Here is a 7,212-nt window from a genome sequence, read left to right on the forward strand (position 1 = left end):
TTTATTTTTTCAGTAAAAAAATCGAGATTTGGTATGTTAGTATATGACATAAATTAGGTTTGATTGACGTATTCAATTGAGCGTCCGGATTACACAACGACCTTAGCGCGCGGCGGCGGGCAGCACAGTAGGCAAGCGAGACATTGACGCTTTGCTGCGCGCCGATTTAACAAAATAAATAATTTTAAAACTGCCGTCGTTTCATTAATAATTATCGCATCGTGCTGATTTTTGCATAGAAATACTCATAAGTCTTTAGCGCTTCCGACAAGCCTAAATAACTGGATTATTTTTTATATTTTCGATTTGTTTACATTGCCCGAGCATATTATAACTATATCCCTGGTTACCAATATCTCCTGGTTATAATGCAGTTCTTTTTGTTTTTTTTTTGAAATTATTAAAAATTTGAAATTATAACTTGCGGTTCGCAACAAAAATTTGACTCGAAATACCATGTGTGTGAAATCAAATTATTTGTAAAAAAATGCTTTTTCCAAATATGCGAATGAGCCACCCTCGTTCCATTTGAAAGAATTGAGATATGATTAAAAATACGGTTTGAGCATTTTCTAACTGGCCAGGACCAGACACTAAAAATATTAGATGATCAAATCTATTTTTCCAAGGCTCCCTGATTAAGAATTAATGTTTTAGCATAGCCATGGCACTCTATATTGAATTTTAAAATACAATTTTTTATTAAGCGAGAATGTCAAAAGTTGACATATTTGAGTTTTGACTTATATGTCAAAAGTTGACATATAAGTCTGTCATTCTATTCAGAATATCATTTTCTATCGAATAAAGTAAAAAAATACCGTGCCATTTAAAAATCAAAAGTTTGGTTTTAATTAAATATTCTGGATAAATATTCTAAACTTTTTTAAGCAATCTTATATCTAAATATAAAATGCTCGTGTCACAGTTTTAGTTACCATGTTTCTCCGAAACGGTTTAACCGATTTTGATGAAATTTTCTATGTATATTCGGTAGTCTGAGAATAGGTTGTTATCTATTTTTTATACCCCTACGTAACCAGGGTGGTCCAACCCAGTTTTTTTCCTTTTTGCACATTTTTTTTTTATTTTTTTTTATGATGTCGCATTAAGAATACATACAACCCTAAATTTTGACTTTTCTATCATCAACCCGTATTTTATCATAGCGATATTAGTAATTCAATGATTTTAAACTCCGTGAATAAAAATTATTACTGTTGTCCCATAAAAAATATTTATATAGCAAAATAACGTTTGCCGGGTCAGCTAGTTGTATACCGGGTGCGTCTCAAAAAAGTGGCTCACCCCTATAACTTTTTTATTTTTTCAGTAAAAAAATCGAGATTTGGTATGTTAGTATATGACATAAATTAGGTTTGATTGACGTATTCAATTGAGCGTCCGGATTGTACAACGACCTTAGCGCGTAGCCGCGGGCAGCACAGTAGGCCAGCGTAACATCGACGCTTTGCTGCGCGCCGATTTAACAAAATAAATAATTTTAAAACTGCCGTCGTTTCATTAATAATTATCGTATCGTGCTGATTTTTGCGTAGAAATACTCATGAGTCTTTAGCGCTTCCGACAAGCCTAAATAACTGGATTATTTTTTATATTTCCGATTTGTTTACATTGCCCGAGCATATTATAACTTTGAGATAAAAATCTCTGTTATAAATTTTAAAACTGACAGATATGAATACTATCATTTAATTAGTTATATATTTCGTTACAACATATTCAAAATTTAGGTCTATCGGTGTATGCTACTAGTAATAACAAGTATAAACAATAAAATGGTCAGTACAATGCTCGCCGTTTTTAGCGCACGTTCAGCTTTGGGTTTAGTTTTAGCGCTATTTTTACAGAAAATAAATTCTGAAGTTTGATCAAATGACAAGAACATTATCATTACTAATATCTCCTGGTTATAATGCAGTTCTTTTTGTTTTTTTTTTGAAATTATTAAAAATTTGAAATTATAACTTGCGGTTCGCAACAAAAATTTGATTCGAAATACCATGTGTGTGATATAAAATTATTTGTAAAAAAATGCTTTTTCCAAATATGATCAAATCTATTTTTCCAAGGCTCCTTGATTAAGAATTAGTGTTTTAGCATAGCCATGGCACTCTAGATTGAATTTTAAAATACAATTTTTTATTAAGCGAGAATGTCAAAAGTTGACATATGATATGTCATTCTATTCAGAATATCATTTTCTATCGAATAAAGTAAAAAAATCCGAGGGTGCCATTTAAAAATCAAAAGTTGTAGTCATTTCCGGTGAAACAAGAACTGACCAAAAACAATTGAATACGTCAATCAATCCTAATTTATGTCAAATACTAACATACCAAATCTCGTTATTTTATCTGCTAAAAATAAAAAAAGTTACAGGGGTGAGCCACTTTTGAGACGCACCCGGTATAAATCTATAATATCTCTTATCTCTAACGCATTTTATATTAGAGCTTCTTTCATGAACTTCCTTTAGATAAGCTTTTGTGGAGACAAAATTTTATTAAATATTTTGATGTTTGCTGCCTATTATTAATTTCTTTGCGTATCATAAGTGTTCATTCATTTTGTTGTGCTTTATCATTTTAATTAATGTTCATTATACCGATGTTTATATAAACTTAAAAAAACATTAACCATTTATAAAAGCCCGAATAAAAGTCGTAACTTTGTTTTTAGCGTAGTTTTTTTTATCTGCCAAAGGATTTTTCACACTGCGCTATTTGAATCTTTAAGATGCTTAAAAGGCGATAAAAATTAGAGGAGCAGCACTTAAAGTAATTAAAAATGACATTGCTGAAATAGCAAAATGTGTCAAAGCAGGCGACTTTAAAAGTAGAATTGTACATTAGAGTATTTCTCAAGAGAAAATTCTAGAAGTAGTTTTCTTTTCGATAGTTTTCTCACTTTTGTTAAATGATTTATTATCGGCTAATTAGCTAAGTGAAATCTGTAGTTTAGATGACACTTAAAGATTTGAAGTTGATTTTAAGAAACAGTTGAACAAAAAATAGGTATTAATAAGTAAAGTTTTTCCATTTATTACCAGAATGACAGAACAAAGACAATTAAAACAATCAATATTATTGCCTTTTTGGAATGGGTAAAAACTACCAAAGCCGGGCTTAATATACACTAATTATAAAAAATACGTTTTTATTTTTTTTTAATTCCGTTAATGATAGATCTCATAGAAAGACAGTAGTTAAATAAATGTAGTTTAATAACAGAGACTGAAATATTGTAGTAAATAAAATGTGCCAAATAAACACAGTTTTATGGCGTCTATTATATAGAATACATTTGTATCTACTGTACCCTCGGAGAATTTTATAGTTCAGTAAAAGAATTAATTAGCACACACGTTGTTAAAGGTTGAAATGAGAAAAACTTTTATAGTTTTTACTGCAATAGGGTCATTAACAGACCTATCATGGTTTTATAAATAGAAAGTAAAAAAGCAAATAAAAAGATAATTAAAATGAAAATTAATGATTGAATAGAAAGTGAGAATAATAGTTTGACAAGTAATGACAAAAATGCTTTGTCCAGGCGTACCACACTATTTTAATTTGTCATTGTTTAAAAAAAAAATATGTCAAAAAGTAAATTTGAATATGAGGTCAAATTCTTCTTCTTTCCATGCCGTCTTCTCATAGAAGGTTGGCGACCACTTTTCTAAATTCTTCTCTGTCTTTTGCAACATGGAACAATTCTCCAACGCCAAGATTTGTCCACTCTCTAATGTTTCGGAGCCAGGATTTTTTCTTTCTGCCGATACCCTTCCTCCCCTCAATTCTGCCCTGCATAATATTTTGTAACAGTAGATATTTGTCACTGCGTAATATGTGTCCCACGTAAGATGTTTTTCTTATCTTAATGATTGTGAGAAGTTTTCGTTTTCGGCCTATGCGTCTCAACACTTCGTCGTTGCTTATTCTATCAGTCCAAGGTATCTTCAGAATGCGCCTATAGAGCCACATCTCAAATGCTTCGAGCTTTTTAATCATTTGAGTCTTCAGCGTCCAAGTTTCTACTCCGTACATTAACACCGACCACACATAACACTCCACGAATCTCAACCTGATGACAAGGTTTAAATTTCTGTTTGTGAGCAATGTGGAATATTTCATAAATGCATTTCGAGCCATTTCAATTCTGATCTTAATTTCCTGATCAGGGTCCATTTCAGAATTTATGGTAGAGCCGAGATATTTGTATTTTTGGACCTGCTCTATTCGGTTCCCATTTACTGTCAGAATAGGGTTAATATTTGGGTTTTTGCTTATGACCATCATTTTAGTTTTCTGCGTGTTTATAGCAAGTCCCACTTCTTCACACTCTCGACTGACTCCTTCCAACAGGGTTTGAAGATCTTCTGCACTCTCCGCCATTATGGCAGTATCATCGGCGAATCTTAGGTTGTTAATCAATGTCCCTCCAATGTTTACTCCCTCAGGTCTCTCGTAAAGTGCTTTTTGAAATACAAACTGAGAGTATAGATTGAACAGTTGTGGTGATAGAACGCAGCCCTGGCGAACTCCTTTTTGAATCTCGACTTCATCAGTCTCGATGTCCCCAACTCGAACCACTGCCGTTTGATTGTAGTAGATATTTTTTATTAATTGTATATCACTTGGGTCCAATTTGATGCTCTTTAAGTTCTCTATAAGTTTGTCGTGTTGGACTTTATCAAAGGCCTTTTGAAAATCAATGAAACAGACATACACATCTTTATTGTATTCTCTACATTTCTGTAGCATTACTGTGATGGCAAATAAAGCCTCTCTAGTTCCCAGACCTTCTCTAAAGCCAAACTGCGTCTCATCCAGTTGTTCCTCGCATTTTCGATATATTCTCTGTTGGATTATCCTCAAGAGTACCTTCAGAGTATGACTCATCAAACTGATTAGCCGATACTCATCACAGGACTTGGGGTTGTTCTTTTTAGGCAGAGGGATGAAGACCGATTTAAGCCAGTCTTTTGGGATTTCTCCTGTTTCGTAAATTTTATTGAGCATTATTGTGAGTTGAGTTAAGTTTCTATCGTCTAAGGCCTTCAAGAATTCTATTGGTATATTATCAGGTCCGGTCGCTTTTCTGCTCTTTGATGTTTTTATAGCATACTCCACTTCTGATTTTAAAATACATAGCTGTTCCGCCTGGTTGCTCTCATCTCTGACGTCATCTCGTCTTGCTGCAAATAGATGTTCAATGTATTCCTTCCAAGTTTGTCTTTTGCCTTCTTCTGTTAACTGTATATCTCCCTGTGCGTTTCTTGTGATCATCGGTATTCTTTTTTTTTATTTCCAGTTAATTCCTTTAACTTTTTATGTAGATTAAAATAATCATGTTTATTGTTCAGTTGTTCCATTTCACGGCAATTCTCCTCCATCCATGTCTCTTTGGCTTTTCTTATGCGGTGTTCTATTTGTCTTTTTGATTGTTTATATTTTTGCGGGTCAGTGTTTTTGTATTTACGCTTTTCCTCTATAAGGTTTATGATTTCCTGTGTCATCCAGGGGTTTTTCGTATTATGTTCTCTTCTGCCTACAACTTGGTCCGCGGCAGCAACATTGTAGATTTGATTTGGTCCCAGGCCATGTCGATATTTGTCGCTGATGCTTCCAAAAACTCACTTGCTATTGAGTCGTTAAACTCCTTCTGATACTGCTGTTGTTTGAGCTTTTCTGTGTTTATTATCTTCGGTTTTATTATCCTTTGCAGCTTCCTTAGTCTCACTTTTACGTTGGCTGCAAGCAATTTGTGGTCAGTGTCCGCATCTGCACCTGGATAGGTTTTAGCACTCTCAATGCTATTCCTAAACCGTCTGTTGACACAAATGAAATCAATTTGATTCCTTATGATCTTCTCTTTGCTACTTCTTGGTGATGTCCAAGTATAGAGTCGTCGAGGTGGCAGCTCATAAAAAGTATTCGCAATAACTAAATCTTTCTCCTGACAAAACTCTATGAGTCGTTCCCCTCTCTCATTCCTATCTCCCAGTCCGAAGCCACCAACAGTATTCTCGATCCTTCCCTTGCCAACCTTAGCGTTGAAATCCCCCATTGTCACGTTAATTTCATGTTTCTTCAACTTTTTAGTTAGCTCGTTTAGGTCTGAGTAGAACTTCTCTATAGTTTCTTCATCGCTGTCGGCTGTGGGAGCATATACCTGTATCAGGTTGGTGTTCATAGGCTTTGTAACGCAACTGGATCAGCATCATTCTTTCATTATAGGGCACGAAATTAGCAACATATTGTTTGAGTTCTTTTTTTATCATAATACCCACTCCATGTTGGTGTTCGCCGTTCTGACATCCAGAATAGTACAGGTCAAATATTTGTTGATTTTCATTTAATATTTAACCGAAGTATAGAAAACAAAGAAAAATTTCAAAGCATCCAACTAATATAAATATAATTTCTTCTACATTTAATTGGGATTCGGAACTTTTGTAAATGTTTGTAAACTTGCTGTCCACACCGCTACTTTGGTGATTCGTAGTAAAACGAGAGCATCTTTAAATGTTTTCCATATATAAAACAAATAGTTGTAGATTATTTTTTTTTTTTCAGAAAATGTGTTTTTATTGTAACATAATCTATTTTTAGCTATCCTGGATTTGAATCACTATTCTGAAACAGCTAACAGCTAACAAATTAAAACCATCACATTTTAGATAAGCCTAACAGACGTTTGTAATCATTTGTGCGCGATTTCGTGCAATCTTCGATTGTAAAAAATATTTATAAATATTTGTAAACGTTTATAACCATTTTGCGCGTTCGATGTGTAAGCGTTTCTATGTTGCTCGATTATCAGCAAATAAGTAACTTATTTTAAATGGAACACCCGGTATATTATTATATAGTTCGTCTAGAAAGTATCCGGAAAAAAGAAAGCAAAATTACAATTATCGATATATATTTTCAGGACTTGAGTTAAAAAATTATAACAAATTATTAATTTTATTTACAACCTCCATTTAACTTCAAACGCTTAACTAAACGTCCAGGTACACCCGAAACTAGGCCCACACCATAATGTTCAGTGGCGGTAGTCCAGGCCTGTAAAACTGAGCGAATCAAATCTTGTTTATTTCGTGGAACTGCTCGTTTCACTTCAATCTTCATTAGTCCCCATATGTTTTCAATGGGACTAAGGTCTGGTGAAGCTGCTGGCTAT

At 33.6% G+C, this 7,212-nt stretch overlaps 1 pseudogene; it reads right to left on the reverse strand.

Moving 5' to 3' along the window:
• Positions 1-5,574: 5,574 nt before the first annotated feature.
• Positions 5,575-6,219, reverse strand: LOC115878030 (annotated as a pseudogene).
• Between the last annotated feature and the right edge of the window lie 993 nt (positions 6,220-7,212).

This window comes from Sitophilus oryzae, unplaced genomic scaffold, assembly GCF_002938485.1.
Source record: "Sitophilus oryzae breed Bouriz unplaced genomic scaffold, Soryzae_2.0 scaffold_149_pilon_pilon, whole genome shotgun sequence".
NCBI lineage: Eukaryota > Metazoa > Arthropoda > Insecta > Coleoptera > Curculionidae > Sitophilus > Sitophilus oryzae.